The 21,257-nt window shown below is 44.0% G+C and overlaps 1 long non-coding RNA gene across 1 annotated transcript; it reads right to left on the reverse strand.

The window, feature by feature from the left end:
• Positions 1 to 1,718: 1,718 nt before the first annotated feature.
• On the reverse strand, positions 1,719 to 17,225 carry LOC149854011 (uncharacterized). Its single transcript, XR_016438998.1, has 3 exons — positions 17,131 to 17,225; positions 7,064 to 7,240; positions 1,719 to 1,965 (listed from the first exon to the last, which is right to left on the reverse strand). It is a non-coding gene; the product is annotated as an uncharacterized LOC149854011 (long non-coding RNA).
• Between the last annotated feature and the right edge of the window lie 4,032 nt (positions 17,226 to 21,257).

The raw sequence follows: 21,257 nt of genomic DNA on the forward strand, positions 1-21,257 counted from the left end.
AGGGGGTTCATGTTAAGACCCAGGGGGCATATGTGAAGTGAAACCCAGGGTGAGGTGCTGTTATAAAGACGAGCCCAGTGAGGGCGAGAGCGCGGTCAGAAAGCCCGGGGAGGGCAAGTGCACAGAGAGACAGGACCCAGGGAGGCACCGTCTGTATGCGGAGGAGCCCCAAGAAGGGGCGAGCATATTGAGCGGGCCTGAGAGGGGCAGACATATTGAGCAGGCCCGAGAGGGCTAACAAGCCTGGGGTGCCAGTCAGGGCGCCGGTTGCGTGACAAGCCCAGGGCGCCGGTTGCGTGACAAGCCTAGGGACACCCGTCAGGGCGCTGGTTGCGTGACAAGCCCAGGGCGCCGGTCAGGGCGCAGAAAGCAGAGGGGCGCCAGTTGCGTGACAAGCCCAGGGGTGCCAGTCAGGGCACCGGTTGTGTGACAAGCCCAGGAGCGCCAGTTAGGGCACAGGAAGGAAATTGACCAGACAACGTCCGGTACATCAGCGAGGCTTGGGGCATGCTACAAGGGAGGTCGGAGGCATGCATAGCCCATAAGGCTGGGGTGCACCCATCACTCCATATAGAACAGGGGACAGGATTAACATAGCACCGTGTCCAAGGGGACAAAGGGCAGCCTTCTTTATAAAATTTAGACAACATCAAAGACGTGGCGGGCGAGAAAAAGGGTGCTGAATCACCTACTTAGCATGGTAGGGGACGTTAGGGAGATCAAGGCCGCTCCTAGGTCCCCATGCCATGACAAGCCACTGTTTAGCACCCTCATCTGGGACTTACCCTATTTGAGTTAAAATTGAAAACTGAAACTCAGTTTCCCTTTACCATATAATAAGGTTTTCCAGAGTGGGTCTGTCTCCTCTCTTGGAGCTGTTCAACTTTCTACAAAAAATTAAATATTTTGAGGCCAGAGAGAGACTGCAAGCCAACTAACAAAGCCAAGAGGTGCCTCAGGACTTTGTGGACCAAGTTCCAGCCATTGTTGTCATTTGTAGTCACAGCAAATGTCAGTCTTAGCAGCTGTTCATATGTAGGTTATATTAGGACTGAAAATAATGCAGACACATCTTGCTTAAAGGCTTACTAAGTTGGACATCAAGGCTGGCAGGTTGGATTTGCTTTCTGTTAGCTTCAAGGTGATACATTTATTAATTTTATGCTAGGTTTTGGCTTGCCCCTGTTACAAGCACATACAAACTCCCACTCTGGCTTACCCAGCTTCATTCAAGTTTTCAAAAATGTCTAGACAGTAAGGAAACCCAATTACATCAACTACTGAAGGGGAAAATGTTTAATGAAATACTATGCTATCTTTTAATGGAAGCCTTGCAAAGCTAAGGAAGCACAAATAGAACAGTCCCACACCATACACTCACCTAGCTGTATCTGCATCAATGCCATTTCACTATACTTACACATGCCACAGAGTTTACTCCATGACTTACATACTGGGTTTACAACAGCAACCAGGCCTCTCTCCCTCTTCATTACATGACACCCAACACTCTCTCACACTTAAGAATACCATCGAATAACGAAAAAGTCATTTTAAAAACCTACAATATCCACTGGCAGCAGGGAATAGGATGACCTCAATACTCTTAGTATTTATATAACAGAAAAAGTTCTATAAGAACATTTGTTAATTGCCTAATTAATTAGCAAAATCTTCCGATCATTGACCCAGATCTCTCACCTTCCTATGCGCTTCCGTTGCCAGTGTCAGCTTTCCTAATTGAACCCCCTTTGAAGAATCTTTTATGCAGGCATTTGGCATTGGCACAGATGGTCCCAAGCGCATAGCAGCAGTTGAGAAGGAGCCTTCTGAACTGGATTTAGAGGAATGTAGAGACTCTTTGAAATTCTTCAGTGCAATCTGTCTCTGTAACCGTAACACTTCCTTCTGAGATTCCCGCAATAGATGATCAAAGTCAATGAGGTTCAGGCAATGATGACCCTCCTAAGGGAAAATCAAACACAACAACATGAAGTAGCCCTGGAACCAAAAGGATGGAAAATGTCAGAGGACAATGGTTTCATTCATGAATTGAGTGAGTGTTATTCAAGAGACACTAGCACAAATGCACCTGCACTCTGTCACAGCTTAGCATGCAGAGTTTTCTGTTTGCATGGCCCCCAAAGCAAAGCACTGTGACTAGCACATACTCCCAAAACACTAAAGGACTTGACTGTGCCTCTGACACTCACTTGTGTCAATAGATGACTACAGCACCCAGAGGGGGAACAAGCTAACAGATAAAGCCACAGCAACCACCTCAGTGCTGAGGGGCACTTGAGAGCACTTACATATATATGCATGTATGGTAACTACCAGCAGGGAGCGTGCCAGGTCAACTTTCTCTGTTTCTCCAACAAAATGGAGCTAGCCTGACTACTGGCTGATGGATTCAGTCTGTATATTAGAAAGCTGCCATGATTCTAGCCAGCTTTGGGCATCAGAAAGGGTTAGCATTTTTTAAGTACTGAGACAGTAGAAAGATGATCTCAAAGAAGATGTCCTAAATTATCTCTATAAAGTGGCTTGTTTTGCAAAAGTTAAGAAACCTGGTGGGTGGAGAAGAGTGTTTGGACCACAGACTTGGGAAGGCTGGCTTCCCCTGTCCTTGCCCCCCAGCAGCCAGTGAAGGGAAACTAGGAAAATTTATTTGTACAAAGTCATGCGAGTCTTTCCACCAATTTGTTTGCATTCCTCAAAGTGCAGTAAAAACAATTATTTTTACAGGCCAAAAAACATGAAAGACTAGTTCTCTAGCAGTGTTTGTTAGAATTGCTCAAGGATAAGGCCCCTTTCTCCAGGAAACTGATAGTCATGGGGATCACCTCAAAAGTGGAGAATCTGTGAAATCTTTAGTCTGTCCTCACCTCGGTCTGACTGGCTCTGACAACACTCTGCACCTTATCAGCATAACTGAACGAGAGTGAGGTAAAGATCATTATCACCGTTCGATGGGGGGAACTGAGGCACACTGCTGTAGGCACTGCCCCTACATCACAGAGTGAGTTAGGATTAGAAACTATATTCTGTTCATTGTTACACCTAGGCCTGGTAGGGTGCACAATGAATGGTTTCAGCATTGTGCAATATCTCTCTCCTTTCTGCTAGAAAAAGCAGTCTGCTCAGGAGGTGGCTGCCAGGTATCAGATCAGGAAGCAGAAGCTCAGTCCTTCTACTGCTGCTGCCACTGTAACAAAACCCCAGGGCAGTTACCCTCCCATGCCCTCCACCTCGCATAGCTCCCTTGGACATGCCCTAGTCCACACTGCCTGTCCTGCCTAGTGCTCAACTAGCAAGTGGCACAGAGGGGAAGCCCAAGCCCTCACACCAACAATGACACAGCTGTGAAATTCATCAGTAGTATATATAACTCCTTTGCTGCAGGAGATTGAATTTTCTCTAAAGGAGTTTTCAAGTCTATGAAATATTTAGCATTAATGCTATTCCAGATAGTTTTCAATTGGTTAGAATCTACTGTAGTCATTTCTGGAATCATTTATCCTTAGTGGGCCCCTGTCCCTTTCTTAGGGTTGCCTACCGCTTTGCTTTGCGCACTGCTGCTATGCATTGACCAGAAGTTTCTATTTTGCAGGTCAGAGTGATAACTCTACCTTCTTCTCCTGAGTGGTTGGGATCAGTTTAGAGGTCATCAATGTGTCTGATCAGTTCAAATTGCTCCTATTCATGTACATTACCTTGTGCAGTATCCTCAGCAAACATGAAATTGAATCCTATTTATGTAGGTTTTTTTAGGGTCCTCTTCAATTTCTCACAGTCCTTCAACCTCATATTTAGGTGGCTTGGCATTTCATATTATGAAAAATCTTCTCTTTCACTGAGGAAGTCTAGTGCCCCTATGGTTTACAGAAATTAACTTGACTTTACTAAGGGGTTAGCACTGAGGTCAGTGAATTGCCTGTTGCTGGCACCATGAAAATATATTCAGATGTGGATGAATAATTCATAGATTTTGACACTAGAAAGAATTGGCAGATCATCCAGTCTGACCTACTTAAAAACCAGATACCTAGTGATTCCACACAATGCCATCATTCACACTAGAGCTATCTTTTAGAAAACTAATTACTACATAAAGACTTCAAGTGACAGAATTCAAGACACCTAAAGGAGGTATTTGAATGGATGATTCCCTTCACTATGAAAATGGTAGTCTGAATTTGTCTGGCTTCAACTCCCAGCCACTAGATCTTGTTCTGTGTTTGTGTGCTAGGTTAAATTCCATGGAAAGAAGTGGAAGGAATGAAGTGAACCACTCAGGGACTACTTGTTTTATATGCAGTACACACCAATCAGGAAGAAAAGCCAGGACTATTATTTTGGATGGTTCCAGGTGAGGACAACCTAAACTCTACATATCCTAACTTTTCAGTTTTGGGCTTGGAAAACTTACATATGTTCCTTGCACAGAGATTTTTTTTAAATAATAAATATACTGCAGTACCTCAGTCCTAGTCATTATATTATCAGAGCTCAATCTTGCAGGTGTTCAGCATTCAGGCCCTGCTCCACTTGAGTAAGTGGAGGATGAAGTTAAGGTTAAGTCTGCACATAGTGCAGAGATATCCAAGCTAACTTTAAATTAGACAGATCTGGTACCAGTCATGCCACAAATTCATGGAAATCATACTGAATTGGCAGCTGTGAATGTTCAGGCTGGACCCAAGCAACCACTCCCCTCTAGTCCCAGAACACAAACTATGCAATCTAGATAAGCAAGCAAAAGAGCTTGTTTTCTGAAGGGAAAAGATTCCCAACAAACTTCTTCCTAATTGCAGAATTGGAAGGTTTCAAAGGAAAGCAGCAAGAAATATCAAAGATGAAGGGTCTGGCAAAAACACAGTGAAAAGAGAAAGGACTGATGCTCAGGGAGGCAATAAGAAGGACCATAATAAAAGTGTCTAACATTGTGAAGGTCTAGAGAAGGGATATCAGGAACTTATAATCTCCCTGTCTCAGGCTCCTGAAAGATATTACTATAATAGTATGACTGGGATCTGAGAACTGTTATGCACAATCCCAAAAATCGCATGTCCTGGATGTGTATGGCAAGATGTACAATTTTTGGAATGGGGCATAAAATTCCTCAGATCCCAACTGTGCTACTGCCAGGCCTGAACTAGCCAAACCAAGACTTGTGGCTGCCACTTGCCTGATCCCAGGACTCTGAGGCTGCCAATTGGGATTAAGTACCTGATCCTAGTTCAAGACCTAGGGCTGCCCCTAGCCTGATTGTGGCGATTAGACAGGGAAGACTGTGTCCCAGGTTCCAGCAGTTTCCCTCTGCCGGATCCTATCAACTGACTATCAAGATTGGGCAGGGGCCAGCTTCAGGTGTAGGGCACATGTACTATGTTCAATTTAAAGCATGATACAAACCAGTCACAAAGATGTTCCATATTAAATATAGAACATCTTTGTGACTGGTTTGCCATTTTATACCATGCCATAAATTTGCATAATTTAACATTCCATTGAATAAATTTGCAATTTATTGCACAATTAACACATTAATCACAAAATACAGCTGACAGGACCCTCATAAAACAAGAACAGGAAGAAATTAAAAGGCAGGAAATTTTTAAAAATACAAGGAATACTGCCTCACTTTATTATGTAATAAGTCTGTTAAACTGATAGTTATGGGTTCTTGCCAAGCCAAGAATTTAGCAGTATTTAAAGAGGGCTTGCACCTTTACAGGCAGGACAAAAAATGATTGAGTTATAATGGTTAATTATGGTGACAAGCATTTTGGAAGTGAAGTAAACCCTCCTGTTTCTGGGCCGAAGCCATCCTCTGCCTATTAGAGGTCAGGATGAATCCTTCATGGAAGTTATCCCAGATCAGCTTACTAGAGGGTTTTCACACCCTCCTTCAGAGCATCTGGATCTGGCCATGATCAAAGACAAGGCCTGAACTGGATCAACCTTGTGTCTGGCAGTCTCAGTGTTCATCTCTAATCAGATGCAAACCAAGGTTTATGGTACCAAGTACACTAACAAAATGCTTGTTCATTAATTTAGTGACAAAAAAAAGCAAAATTTATAAACTAAAGTATATGTTATAAACTATTCACTTAGCTTCTCTGTGCATGAAATGGCAGGGTTTAGCACTCCGGGAGGTACATCTACGCATACATTAACGCACATGGTTACCGCACATTAAATTTAGTACTTGTATAATCAAGTATTAAATAAATATGCAGTAACTGCAGTTACTCCACAGTAGCTCTGGCAAACTTCTTTTTAGTGATGCTACTGCACAGTAGCTTAATAATGCTGCACAGTAGCGTATTATCACCGTTTGTGCTGTGATGCACTACTGCGCAGTATTATTAGGCTACTGTACAGTTAGTGTCTTGTGTAGATGCACCTAGGTAGATCTCTTTTAGGGAGAATTCTCTGGATGTTCTCAAACTAGCAAGCTGCTTAGGATATTTTATTACCATATAATGTCATGTGATTATGTAACAAGAGACCACATTGCAATACACATCAAATATGCCAGTGGAAGGGTTAAGTTAAGGTTGTTATGGCCACCTTATCTCAGCATCACTAGATTTGTGTGCATCTCAGCCTTAATGTTGCAGGAATGTTGCTCATGTTTTCAGTTATCAATATACTGGTACTTTTCATGGCTATATTCTATCACGGCTGTGACCTGCATCTCAAGAAGTAGAGAAGAGAGGGGAATAGACAGAGGGTAACATATCAATGGTTGGTACATTCCTTTAAAGAGGGATGGGGATTAGCACTAAATACAGTATCTCAGGCCTATCCGGTCACCAAAATCACAGCCAAGTCTCTCTTGCACAAACTCCATCTTCAGTGGATCCAGGACACTCCCACCTTCTTTGCTCTGGCCCCCACATCAAAAGCTGTCAGGCCTCATGGTTTCAGTGTCTAGGTGGGATTCCCTGCCTCACACTGGGCTCCCAGAGCCCCGTTTTCTGTTACTGGCCAATTGCACCACTTAAAACACTTTGTTCCTAAACAAGGAATGAAACTCCAGAAAAACTCTCACCTTCCCTGATGTAAGCTTTGCCTGCAGCTCCCAACACTCCTGCTGCAAAGCTCCAATCTGTTTATCTTTTGCCAAGAGGGCACTGGCTTGTTCCGTCAGGTCCTTGGTACGTTGGCGAGCAAATGCTTTTTTACACAGCTCAAGGCTAGAGCCCTTCACAGCCACTGGAGCATTTACCTACGCCAGGGAGAGAACAGCAACACATGTGGTGTCATTATTAATCATCACAGAGGTAGTCAGAGGGCACACAGTGCCTGACTGGTTAGCCAGGGGTGAATTTCCTCCTGGAGAAGTCACGGGCTGCACCATCATATAAAGAAAACCATTCAGACTTTTGCTTTTGTATGGTGTATCTTGTCCAATAGCAGGATCACTATGCTCTGAAGCCCTGCCCTATCCCATGGGCCCAGTGTACTGTAGCATTCTCAGGACACTGGAACCAGCTGCTAGCAAAATAACACCAACTCCTGGATGCCCTTCACTATATTCCTGCCTTGGAAACCAGGCACAGACGCCTCTTATTCAATCCTCTGTTGCACAAGGGTGGTCTATTAAAACCCAACCAGCTGGGAACCACAACGTCCATTCTACATGTTTCTCTAAGGTAATAAAACACCCATTCATATGTCAACATTGAAACTTGTTTGATGATCATACAGTTAGGGTGATCATCTCATTGAGGCTTTTTGTGCCGCCTCAGAAGAGAAAGATACCACTCCTAGCTTTACATGCAACATGTAATTTCTACATTTCAGACTTCCCAGCAGTGCCTGTGAGACATTGTTGCTCTCTGTACAGTTATACCCCCCAAGAAGGGTGCCGTGCACTGCACAGAGAACTTGCCAAAGCAAGGCCTCCCCCACAGGGAGCATACAGTGGGCATTTCCAAAGAGACACAGACTCAAAGGGGGTGGGGGAATTTAAGTGAGCAGGACACAGCTCCTATAATGTGATTATACACACACACACAAACACACACACAGAGTGTGTGTGTGCGCGCACATATGTGTGTATAGGTATATTTATGTATGTATAGAAATAGCAGTGATTATTGCCTTGCTTCTCCTAGGAATGGCAGGAGGAACGTCAGCACAAAACCCAGGAAGTACCAAAGTTTGGTGTCCAGGAAGTACCTATTTAATTTTATTCCCCCAAGCCTGCACCCGGGTTCCTTGATACATAGGAGACTGACACAAGGGGTAAAGAAACAGGGTAACTGAACATCACAAATGGATAGAGATGTTCTGACCAGTTCTGTTAGCAGTACTCCCCCAGGCTGTTCTGCCTACTGCTTGCCACCTGCCTTTTCCCAAAAAGAAGTTATATCTGGTAGGGGCAGGTGTAGGGTTAAGGGCAAGGTTCTCACTAAGCTTGCCAATAAGACACATTACTTAGTCAAAGTCCAGTACTATTTGGAAAGCAAAGTATAATGGCTCCATTGCCTTAGGTGGGAATTCTAAGGCCCAGGAAGAGCAGAGCAACAACACCCCAATATAGCACTTGGATTTCCTGATCCAGGTGCAAACCTTTCCCTTTGATATGGGTTAGTGGCTCCTGTGACAGCAAGACTTCTACCTGCAACTTTTGCCATTTGCAACTTTGTGGCAAAGGCAGGTAGGAAGACGACAGGTAGAAACACCTGCAGCCCACACTTTTTGGGTGCATGTATCATGGTGGAAATTCAACACACTAATGTTGTGTGCCCACACACTGATTGGGAGCTCCCCCACCCACACTCTGACACTCCTAACTTGTGTGTGACTTACATGCCCTTTGTGACCCCTAAACCCAATTGCTCTCTCCAGACCCACACATGCTCCCACTCCCCTAGAAAACCACAGACACCACCTTCCTCAAGCAGGGCTCCAGTTCCAATTCCCCAGGCCCATTTCCCCAACTCCTCTTCTCCTTCCCCAAGCTAGTCTACAGCTCTTCCCCATCAGTCCTCTCCCTCTACCTGTCAGCTCTGTGTTCTTGGGGAACCGTGGTGCGGTGCGCGGCCTGTCTGACTCATGAAGGACTGACCTTCCCTCCGTGCCGCCTGAACCAGAACCGATCAGAGGAAAGACTTACAAAAGGCAATGAAGATGCAGTGGGAGACGCTTCTAAACCCCTCCAGACAAGGGTGATAGGGCAACTCCCCTAATCTCATTTACACTGAGGATGGGACAAGGAGGCCCCTCCATTAGAATTCAGGATGGAGACCAGAGATTCCAAGGCAAGGACTGCACTGAACTCTGGGACCAGACAAGCAGGGGAGCACTGCATGATAGGGGATCTCTGCTCCAAATGCTAATCAGCCCACATCTGCAGACACCCAGCTCAGCATTTATCAGACTAATTCTAGTGATGATTCCTTTATTGGTACCCGAAACACTGAATCTCCCTGTTTGCATTGTGAGCCCCCTCAGAGTAACAGTTACCCACAGCCAGGGGTGGTCAGCTTCTATTGTCCAGCATAACAAAACAACTCTGGTATACTCCCTTGAGCCATCATTTACCCATAAACAAACCTTGTATAAGTGTTCTCCCTTGAACCATTGTTGTTTCCCTACAAAAAACCCTACCCAAGCTCAAGTTTCTGTTCTGGTGCTTGGATCCAAATGTTGCACCAGTTCTACTGGGACTTCATCTTCTCCTTTTTCTGCCTGGACTACCTCCACTGACTGTGCTGGGGGCTCTGCCCATCTCAAGCACTGTGGACTTGAAACTGAGCAGCTTGTCTGCAAACTCCAACAAACACCTATAACCCCGACCAGTTCAAGCTTCATGGAGTGGTGAGACCCCAACACGCTCTCACACTCCCTCTCTCTCTCTCTCCAGGCATTACTTTATAAACCTGACTTTTGTTGATCAGACTTGAGCTAGATTTCCCCAAAATACCCAATTGAAGTCATGTAATACTGTAACTGTTTTGTTTGTTTTTCCTTGTATGGCTATTACTACTAGGATCATAAGTTTCATATAGCTGGTAATAAAATAACTTTTATGGTCAAGCTGGTTGCCATACTCTCTCTCTCCTGGATTCCACCCTCCCCCCATCCCATGTGCTCTATAGCAATTCTTCTTTTACCTAAGCCAAAGATTCCTGCAAAGCCCAAAAATCCTGTGGGGTCTACTCATCAAGGGAGTTACTATTAGGATAAGTGGGACAAGAGATTGGGAATTGCTGAGCCATGGCATACAAGGGTTTCAGCCTGTATATCCTGAGTAACCCTGCCCACTCAGACGTGCTCTGTTAACCTGCGTGCATGTGTTTGACTGCATTTTATTGCTGCCCTAAGCACAGTTCTGTAACCTAAGTTCTGTGCTGAGTTCATGGCATATGAGGGTACCAGCCTGTAAATGCTGATTGACCCAGCTGGCTCAGATGTGCTCTGTTTCTGTGCTGAGTCTGGGGCACATGAGGGTATCAGTCTGGAAATGCTGAGTAACCCTGCCCACTCAGACATGCTCTGTTAATCTATGTGTGTGTTTATGTGTTTGACTGATTCGGTAGCTGGAGGAACCCAGCCCCACTGAAACTAAGCCCTGCAAGGTAGTTTCACTGGGGGTGAGGGATTGCAGAAGGGAGAGACAGAGCTCAGTATAGAAACACAAGTTACACAAGCAGTACATTGATAGACTTTCCAGGCAGATTCCAATTTGAGGGCTTGTCTATATTACAGAGAGTAGCCAACCTTTGGCATGTGTGCCACAGGCGGTAAAGGCAGGCTCTGTGTGTCATGTAGCAGACTGGGGAGGGGGCAGACAGCACAGTGGCAGATATGGCAGGGAACAGAAAGCAGAGCAGCAAATTGGGCAAGAGAAGGGGATCAGAGTGGAACTTGAGGGTGTGGACCTAATTTATGACATACCTGCCAAAACAGTTGGCCCCCATTTCTCTATAGCTAGGCCAGCAGAGCTCTGTCAGCAGAAGAGGTTTTTTCACTCATCACTTTTACCACTTCCCCGGACAACATGGCCAAGCTGGCAGAAGCTTTCTTCTGTCAACTGAGCTGCATAAAGACTAGGGGGGATTGCCAGAAGAGTTTCATGAGCTAGAGGTTTTGATCTTTTCCTAGGTGACATCTCACAAGCTGGCAAACCTGGGTAGTCTGAGCCAGACACTGTGTCTGATGGCAGGGTTCACTGGAGCTGGTGGGTGAACTGGTACGTAAACCAGCGTGCTTTGATCAAGTGTACTTTGTTCATGTTGATTGGAGGCTGGGAGCTGGGAGATAGGTGTGCTCTTCTCTAGGGTGAGTGTGGCCATCATTTATTAGCAAGGTTTGGGCCGAAAGCCTTATAAAAGGCCACTTGCGAGCAGAGCAAGCATACAGAGAACAGCTCGTAGGGAGTTCCCCTGCAGAGGGAGCCATGTGGGGCTCACTTGCTCCCTCTACTAGGAATGGTGGAGCACAGTTCTCAGGTGTGCTGGACCACTTAACTGGAGGTGTGCTGCAGTAGAGACTGGTGACCAGAGCCAAGACAGACTAGAAACTGTGATCCAAGCAGAACGTGCTATGTTTGTTTTCATTCCTGGAAACAGGAGACTTCATCTGGCAAACCTGGTAAGGATAATTTTAAAGTAGGTCCTGTGGAGGGGATGGCAAAAAAACCCACGGCCTAGTTTAAAAGTAAGAATAAGGGATGAGAAAGCTGAGAAGGATCTGAATTTTGGAGAAGAGCTAAGAAACCTTAGTAGGACTGAAGAAACAGTACTGCAAAAAATTAGGCAGGCTATCTATCAGTTATCTTCAATGTCTATATATAAATGCAAGGAGTACAGGCCACAAAACATCACAGCATGTAAGGAAAACTGTGACCTAATAATCTGCAGTACAGAGATTTGATAATCTTGGTAATCTCCATTACTGGAATATCTTTACTAAAGGGTTTAGCTTGTTCCAGAAGGCTAAGTAAGAGAAGGAGAAAGGGGCATTGCACCATAGGTCAAGCACATACACACTTGCCCCTTGGTCCAAGTTGTATGGTAAGTTGAGAGTATCTTGATGGAGATAAAGGGAGTAAAAAATTGCAGACATGTCATGGTAAGGTTCTCCTAAAGACTTCCACATCAGAAAGAAGATGTTGATAATGCATTTTTGAGCAGATATCAAGAGCATCTAAAAAGGTGCAAAAGAGTAATGATGGGAAATTTTAACTACCCCAATATCTGAAAAATAACATGTTCAGCAAATTCCTAAGATGCATAAGGGACAAGTTTCTGGACCAGAAATGTAAAGAATTAACTAGGGAGTCAAATCTAAAATTTGGTTCTGACCGAGAGGGAAGAACAGGTTGAAAATATAAAAGTGGTCAATATCATCAGTGAAGGGGACCGTGAATGGAGAAAAAATTATGATCCTAAGAAATTCAAGACTGATTGACAGCAAAACAAGGACACAGAACTTCAGAAAACCAGATTTAAACAACCTCTGAAATAACAGAAAAGGTCCCACAGATAGATAAATTAAAGGAAAAAGGAATGCATAGGGGTTGGAAGTTCCTAAAGAATATATCAGAGTATCAACTGAAATGTATTTTGATACATACGAAAAGACAAGGCAAATTGTAAAATAACTTTGTCATACACAATGCTTTTAACTACCTAAAAGTCAAAAGCAGTACTGACTGTCACTGAAGAGCTAGACCAGGCTGTTCCTACTTGCTTGTTCTGCAAAGTCAGGAAAACAGAAACAAAAAATAAATTACAAGCAGCAAAGGATATTAAAAACAATGACTGTTTTTTCAAGTACATCTTAAGTAAGAAAAGGATTTAAAAAACTGTGAATCCACTGTTTAATGGTGAATTAGTGATGGATAACAAAAAGAAGGCAGAGCTACTCGAAGACTACCTTGCTTTTACCTTCACGTTGTGAGCAGACAGCTAGCCAAATCAGTGTAAACAGAGACAGGGGAAAGATTACAGCTCAAGATGAAGACAAGGACCGTAAAAGACTATTTGACTCTTTTGAATGAATTCAAGCCAACAAACCCTGACAAAATACACAACAGAGTGCTGAAGGAGCTAGCTAATGAGCTCACAGAAATATATTAGTAATTAGCAACTATCTTGAAGTCATGGAAGCCTTGAAGAAGGAAAACATAATACCTATATTTAAGAAAGTTGGGGAGGGAGACTGAAAGAACAATAGACATGTCAGTCTAAAATCAATGCTAGGGAAGTGACTTAAATTCTATAACAATTGCTTTGTAAAGGCCTAGGGGACAAAAAAGTGATTGCTGTTCAAAAAACAAATCATGCCAAGCCAATTTGTTTTCATCCTTTGGAAGAATAACTGGATTGGTGAATAAAAGGAACAAGGCAGATATAATGTGTCTCCACTTCAGTAAAGTTTTCCAGATTCCCATGTGGCAGTCTCATGACTAAACGAGAACTATGAACTAAAAAAGAACTACCAGATGATGGGCAGATAATTGGTTAGGAGACTGCAGGCAACAAATAGTAATTAAGGGATTGATATCAAACTAGAAGGAGGAATTGAGTGGGATCTAAAGGGATCAGGTCTTAGTCCGCTGCTCCTAAATATTTTTATTAGTTTTTGATAAATATTTTTATTAGTTTTTGATAAGAGTGGCAAATATGGTCCCCACATTTGCAGAGGACACAAAATTAGGTGGGATGACAAATAATTTGGGGGAACGGAATTAAAATCCCAGACAATCATGATAAATTGGAGAGTTAGGCCGCAAACAAGTAACATTTCAACAGGAGAAATGGAAGGTACTTTACAGAAGACAGAAATGCCAAATGCACTGGCAAAGGCAAGAAGGTAAAAGAGGTGAAGGGGTAAAACAAACAAACAAACGCTTTCTATAAATATATTAGAAATAAGATCAAAGAAGTGTAGGTCCCTTACTGAATGGAGTGGGAAGCAGACAGCGAGAGAATGTTGAAGTACCTATATTTAATGCTCTTTTGTTTCAGTCCTTACAAACTGTTCAAATGTCATCTGGCCAGAACAATCAGAGCAGGGAAAGCAGAACAAGCTGGGGTAAACGATCAGCTTTTTAAATCAGCAGGCCAGGCAAGATTCACCCCTAAGTGATCAAGGAATTGGCTGCAGTAATTCCAGAGTTATTACCTATCATCTTTGAGAACTCATGGCAGTTAAGTCAAGCCCAAGAAGACGAGAAAAAGGCAAATATAGGAATCTCCTTTTGAAAAAAAAAGGAAAAGAGGGCCCAAGGAATGATAGACCATCAGTTTAACTCAGTTGAAAAGATCCTGGAGCATATTATCAAACAATCAATTTGTAATTTAACAAACAATATAACTAGAGAATAACAAAGTGATACCTAACAGTCAGCATGGATTTGTCAAGAGCAACTTGTGCCTGAAATAATTTAATTTCTTTCTATGGCATGCTAGCATGTTTTGAGGATAGCAGGAGGGTAATGGATGTGATATTTCTTGATTTTAGCAAAGATTTTGACACTGTTTCCCACGATATTTTCATAAATAACCTAAGGAAACATAGTTAAGATGAAACTACTATGAGGTGAATGTATAACAGGTTGAATAATCAAAGTAAAAGAGCAGTCATCAGCAACTCGGTTTCAAACTGGAAGGAAGCTTCAAGCAGGTTTCCCCAGAAGTTTGCCCTGAGTCTGATGCAGGTTTCCCTCACTTTATGCAGATTCTGTATGTGTGAATTCACTCTTATTCAATGACCTTTTTTATACCAAAAGTTCATTACGTGCGAGGTAAATTCACTCTTACACAATTTGTGTGGCGGAAACCCACAGTCAGATGCTTTGTACAGTGCATTGTGGGAGTGACGTGCACCACAATATAGTCTCCCATGTGGATCTGTGCTCCTTGCTTGTTGTCTGCAACACGTGTTTCTGTAGTTGCCATCCCCATTATGATACTGCCCTGTGCTTGTGTGTGCTTTTGTGCTGGTGAGTAGTAGTACCAAAACTGTCTTGTAAAAGTGGTAGAAATGGGTCTGGGGGTCAGTACAGTTGAGGTCTTGGAACATATCCCTATTTGTTACATTGTAAAGCGGGTTCCCTTTATGTGAATTCAAGTTATGCGCCGTTTTCCAGGAAAGCATGTACAGCATAAAGCAAAGGAAACCTGTAATATTCAGCGGGCTCATCTACACAAGGTACTAAATGCACAGTAGCCTAATAATGCTACATAGTAGTACATCATGGCAGAAACAGCGCTAATAAGCTACTGCACAGTATTATTGGGCTACTGTGCAGTGATGTCACTAGGAAGGCATTCGCTGGTGCTACTGAGTAGTAAGGCCGGTTATTGTACATTGATTTAGCACTTGGTTCTACAAATACTAAACTTAATGTGCAGTAACTACAGCGCATTAATGAACATGTAGACATACCCAGTATCTTTATTAATGATGTAAGGATGGAACTGAATGTGAATTTACGAAATTTCCAGATGACTCCAAGATGGATGGGATTGCAGGCCCTTTAAAGGGCAGGTTTAAGATTAAAAAAAATCTTAATAAATTGGAAAAGTCTGAAACTCAGTAAGGACAAATACAAAATACTACATTTAGGGAGGAAAAATCAAATGCACATATACAAAATGGGGAATAACTAGCTAAGCTGCAGTACTGCAGAGAAGGATCTGGGGATTATAATGGATCACAAGGTGAATATGAGTCAACAGTATAATGTTGTTACAATGAAAGAAAATAGCAAACTGGGATATATTAACAAGTGTCATATGAAAAACATAGGAAATGTTTCTTCTATTCTATTCAGCACTGGTAAGGCCTCACCTGAAGGACTGTGTCCACTTTGGAGAACCACACTTTAAGGAAAGCCTTGAACAAAAAGGGAAAGACCTGAGCTGTTCATCAGTGGCACTCATGTCCCATAGCAGGAGGGCTAGCACTCTGTTCTCTGTCCCATGCCATGTCTCTGCAGATGTACTATTACCACAGAAATGGCTAGTTCATTATTGTAATCCTTCTAAGCAAGGAGAAGGACAGAATAAATGCCAGTTAAATCAGAAACAGAACAGCTGAGATCAGCCATGTTTCAGGCTCCTTTCAAATGACCTGTGGCTAATATTGCATTTGGCACTTAAAACCAATGGTAACTTCTGCCCTGTATACATTAAAGAAACAAGCAGGCTGGAAGCCCACTTAATGCATAATACAGGGTGATGCCCACACAGTGGCACAAACTTCCAGCCCACCTCCTGCCAGCACCCCACACACTGCCATGGCCTCTCATTCTAATCCATGTCTCTGTACTTTTTTAAGCACACTGATGTCAGGCTACAGACTTGAACCTGGGGCCTTGGCCTGCCACCCCAGGCCCAATAAAGCTATTGTGAAGCCTCCAGTAGGGTCTAATCCTCCACCCCACTCCCTGTCACTGGAGTGGCTAGATGTGGTAAGCTGACCCTCCACCTTCTGCATATAAACCTGTGACCCATAACAGGAAGTGTCTGGGTAGCAGGGCTCGACATGATCCCAGGTCACTTTACTGTTCCCTCCAACTTGTGCTCTGATTCTGCTCACTGCTTGATCTTCCAGCTTCTTGACTCAGCTTGTTCCTAGACTCTGCTCTCTGATGTCCTGACCCAGCTTATCAGTCTGATCTCCTGACTTTCTGACCCAGCTTGTCCCTGAATTCTGCGCACTCCTCCTGAGCTTGGTCAGCACCTCAATCCCAAGCGGCCTCAGACCTTGCCACCCACAACCCTGCATGACAGCTGCAGTGTCTCAGAAACTGTGGAGGGCAAAAATGCAACCACTGCTCTGATTTGACTCTCCTCCTTCTCTAGTTCCAGTGAAGAAGGGCTGTCTCATTGCTGGGACTACTTTCACTTCACCCAGAAGCTAAGGCTTGGATGCTCCCAAGGAGCCTGCCTGTGGCCCACTGAATTCTGTTAGCCAGAGAATAAAACTTGCAGCGAGGAAAATAACCTCCCCACCACCCTCCACTCAGCTCCAGCTGTCATTCCCTTTCACTCTCCCCTTTTTCCTAAAAATGAACACTCACACTGTAGCTTCAGAAAGTGATTAGGCAGGCAGTGCCATACCATATCTGGCTGCAAAGACTTAAACACTTACTACTTTGAGATTTGCCTCCTGGAGTTTTCTTGCTCTTTCCTCCAGGCGCTTAGCAATCACAGCCAGCTCTGCATTTTTCCTCTTGAGATGCTTCACCTTCTCCTCCGTCTCAGGAAAGCAGCTCTTCCGCTAAACAAATGAAAGGGTTAAAGGCAGGGAGATCCGTTTTACTTTCTTTGCCCTCAGCCCCAGCCCCAACCCTGTATCTTCTGTTTCATCCCACTCTAAAAGATCCAGTCCATTTATCCACGGCTAGTGCAGGTTTCTTCACAATTTTAGATCTTCTAGCACTTTGCGTGCTCTATTTGTCCACCTCAGTTTGCTAAGTCTGTTTTGCAGCCTCCTATGTGTTACTGCTAGCCCATTTTTCCTAACAATCTGCCTACATTTTCTTCTTTTCTTAATTTTATCTGTTTGGTCTCCCAAGTTTCCGCCCTACACGAGTTTCTTCCTCTATACTGTTAAAATCTTTCAGTCACTTGCAGACTATGATGTTGTCCCCCAAATCGCCACTTAGTCATGCAAGGCAGATTTAGCCCTTCTGTCTGTTCTCACCTATTAATCCCTCCAGTCTCCAGAACCTTTCTTGTTTTTTTCTTCTGAGTTTCGTCCAATTTCATAGACATAGATTTATAGATTTCATAGACATAGATTTTATAGATTTCATAGACATTAGGGCTGGAAGGGACCTCAGGAGATCATCGAGTCTTTATTGTGTTTTAAAAGAGAACTGATGAAAGTGTGAGAGAGTCCAAAATTTATCTACTTTTTTCCTATAACACAGTACCCAAACAACACAACATATTCCACCATCATATCCTGGATTTGTCTCAGGCTGCACAAGTTAATTTCTGAGTTAGAGCCCCCTCTCCCCTCTAGAGATAACTGCTTTCTCCATACTCCCTCCCAGGCAGTGCTTGTGTTTCAAAGGACATTTCTATACATTTTAATTCTGTTTTTTGCAAGCTGAAACCTATTTTATTCCCTTACTTCTAGTCTCTCTCTGCTCTTTGCACTGTTTATCCATCCTCACTGATAAACAGCAGCTTTTCCTAGTTTAATATCACCTGAAAGTATCATGCATCTGCTGTTTGCTCCATTTCCCAACAATCAATGAGTATTAGGTGCTCAAATCAGTCACACCCTTGCAAAATGCTACCATCCTTTGTTGCCTCTTCTTAAGTCATGAATTACCTTCAGTCAGGAGACTGAAGGCAATTTTGACAGTAATACTTTATAAGGCTAATATCCAGATCCATCACAACATGGCAACATCAGTTATGGTTGACCTGGACAACGGACATTTTATTTTTTGCGGGTTGATAGAGTTCTCTAAAACCTGTGTGGTTTGTATTAGATGATTCAAGTGCTTAATGGGGGTCATAAAGTGATGACATTTTCAAGGGCATTTTGGAGGAAAAAAGTAAACTGACCAAGTGACCATGGAAAAAAAATGGCATTTTGGACTCTCTCACACTTTCATCAGTTCTCTTTTAAAACACAATAAATATGTGATGAATAAGATAGGAAATTAGTGTGAGAGATTTTAATGGGTATTGTTTATACCAATGTTTGCTAAGGCTTCCAGCTTGTTGTAGATACTACGTGTACTGTTTAAAAGACTGATGTTTTGACTATTGACAGCAGATGCACTAATTCTGCTGCCAGCATTCAAATTGCAATGACACAGTGTTACTGCTGATATGGATAAGGATGGCAGTAGTTGCTAGAGTGCCTTCCAGAGGAGATATGTCAACAGTCACATTTGTCTCTTGCTGGGGCATTGCCCTCACTACTTCCAAAAATGCTCTGGAAAATGTTCTAAGGACACCTGCGAAGATGGTGTTTTCCAGATGCTGGCTTGGGGGGTCTGCATCTGAGCAGCCTCCTGCTCCTTTGTCACCCTGTCTGTCACAGCTGTAGGGTCAATGATCAGACTGTGCTCTGTGATGGACTACGTACAGAAAGTGAGCAGCTCAAATTTCAAGGGTAAAAGCAAGATGCTGAGCAGTTGGGGAGACCCAGCTGCCCATGGCCCAACTGCCACAGGGCCACCAATACAATTGATCAGCTCCTCTAGCTCTACAACCTGCGCCAAGGAGGTATGGAAAAGGGTGAAGCAGCTCTGTGAAGCGGTGACCAGCATCAGCTGGCTAACCAGTAAAGTGGCGCTGTATGGGCACCTCACCAAAAACTAGGGGAACCCGTCACCCTGTTTTGACCAGTTTGCATCCTGCATCAGGAGTGCCCTGTGGAAGGCCAGGAACCTCCTGTTGTACAGGCACATGGACACAGAGGTAGTGGGCTGCGTGAAAATGGCGCCGATCAAACTCCGGATCTACTACCAGAAATCGGTAGTGGAGAATGGAGAGGACATGGGCAAAGTCACCTGGCATAGAGACATGTGGCACAGGATCATCCAATGTCCCCCAAGCAGAGACAGGGGCGGTGGCAGTGAAGAAAAGCAAGGGACAAGTGGAACCAAGGACGGCAACAGCAACAGCGACAACAGCAGCAAGTCCTCCAGTGGGAGCTGGAATGACTGACGGAGAGGACACCTGAATTATGTGACCCCACAAACGGGGTGGGGATGGAAAGGAAGTGTTGCCTGGTCTGAGGGACCAGCATGTGCTTATTTGTTTTGTGTGGGTTGCACGTGATGCGGATATTGTAACGGGTTCAGCACGGGTGCAGTTTTTTGTAACGGGTGATAGTTTTTCTTTTTGTGGTATGATACTAGGAGTGTAGAAATACATTTACAAAAAGAAAAAAAAGCAGGACACTGAGCTATTCGCAGACCTCCTGGTGTAAACTTTTGCATGGCTGTATGCCTCCTTCTTTTTCTTCACTAGGTGTGTCTACATGTGCATTTCTGCTGGCTTAAATTTATTGTGCAGTAAGCAGGAATAGAGCATCTACACACACAGGCATTAAAGCACATTAATGCTGTGTGTGGACTGATTTAGGACTAAAGTTAATCCTAAGTCAGTCCACACATACACAGTGTTACTGCAGAGTAATGCATCTACATGTGTGTTACTGCACAGTAATTAATCAAGTGTAAATTTGATACCTGCATGATGCCAGTATCAGATTTACGCTCAGGTCAGCATAAGTCACCATATTTACTGCTCAGTACGGGTGTGCACATGTAGATGTGCACTTGTACTGTGCATTAATTTCAGTTACTGAGCAGTAAATGCACACATTTAGATGCACCCACTGTGTCCCAACACCATGTCCCTTTACTCCCCATTGCCTGGAGCTTTCTGCAAGCTTCTTGTAGATGTGCTGATTCTACAAGTTGTGAGTTAAATCATGCTCCCTTGCACTCACCACCAAGACCCAAACTGAGGTGAAGCTGTCTGCTTTGGGCCAGCAGATAGCATGGACAGTGACTTGCAAACTGCAAGCAAGTTAAACTGTGAGGTAGTAGAAAAGAAGGGGCTTAAAAATGGCATCTCAGCCCCTAGCTAGGCAGCAGAAAAAAGGGGACTTGTAGAAGGGTTAGAAGAAAAATCATGAGATAGCTACTGGTGGGCTTCCTGCCCCACAATGAACCAAGTACTCTGTAACTATCCAATGGAAAACAGGGTGGCCCCAAAATGAATAAAGCTGCCAGACAACAGGCATGTGACTTTTAGAGGTGCACTGATATATTGTTTATACTGACAGGATGCACAGCTGGGTGAAGAGCTGCTCCAGGCCTGGGATCGTGCAGTGATGACAGCATGGTCTGGAGCCAGAACAGAGCTGTGATCTGTTGCCCACACTCCTTGGGCAGAGGCATGCAGGCAGCAGATCACAGCTCTGCCCTGACTCCGGACCATGCTGTCCCCACTCCAGGATCCCAGCCCTGCAGCAGCTCCCTACCCAGCCGTGCCCCCTGTCAACACTGTTGGGGCCGGTCTTCATGGAAACCCTGGCCCCAAGCTGTCACAGCACTGCTGTTCCTGGGGTGTCCATGGAAACTGGCTACCTCAATGCAGGCATGGGCTGCTGGGAAATGGAATCTGGCCACTTGCGAGATTGGCCATTTTGCCCACCTCTATACTACAGGCTAATGTTTTCAACTCCTAAGAGCAGATCCTGCAGGCAATGCAACCAGGACCCTGGTAACATATGGT

This window comes from Crocodylus siamensis, chromosome 13 (genome assembly GCF_052110815.1).
Source record: "Crocodylus siamensis isolate JL-2025a chromosome 13, ASM5211081v1, whole genome shotgun sequence".
NCBI classification, from domain to species: domain Eukaryota; kingdom Metazoa; phylum Chordata; order Crocodylia; family Crocodylidae; genus Crocodylus; species Crocodylus siamensis.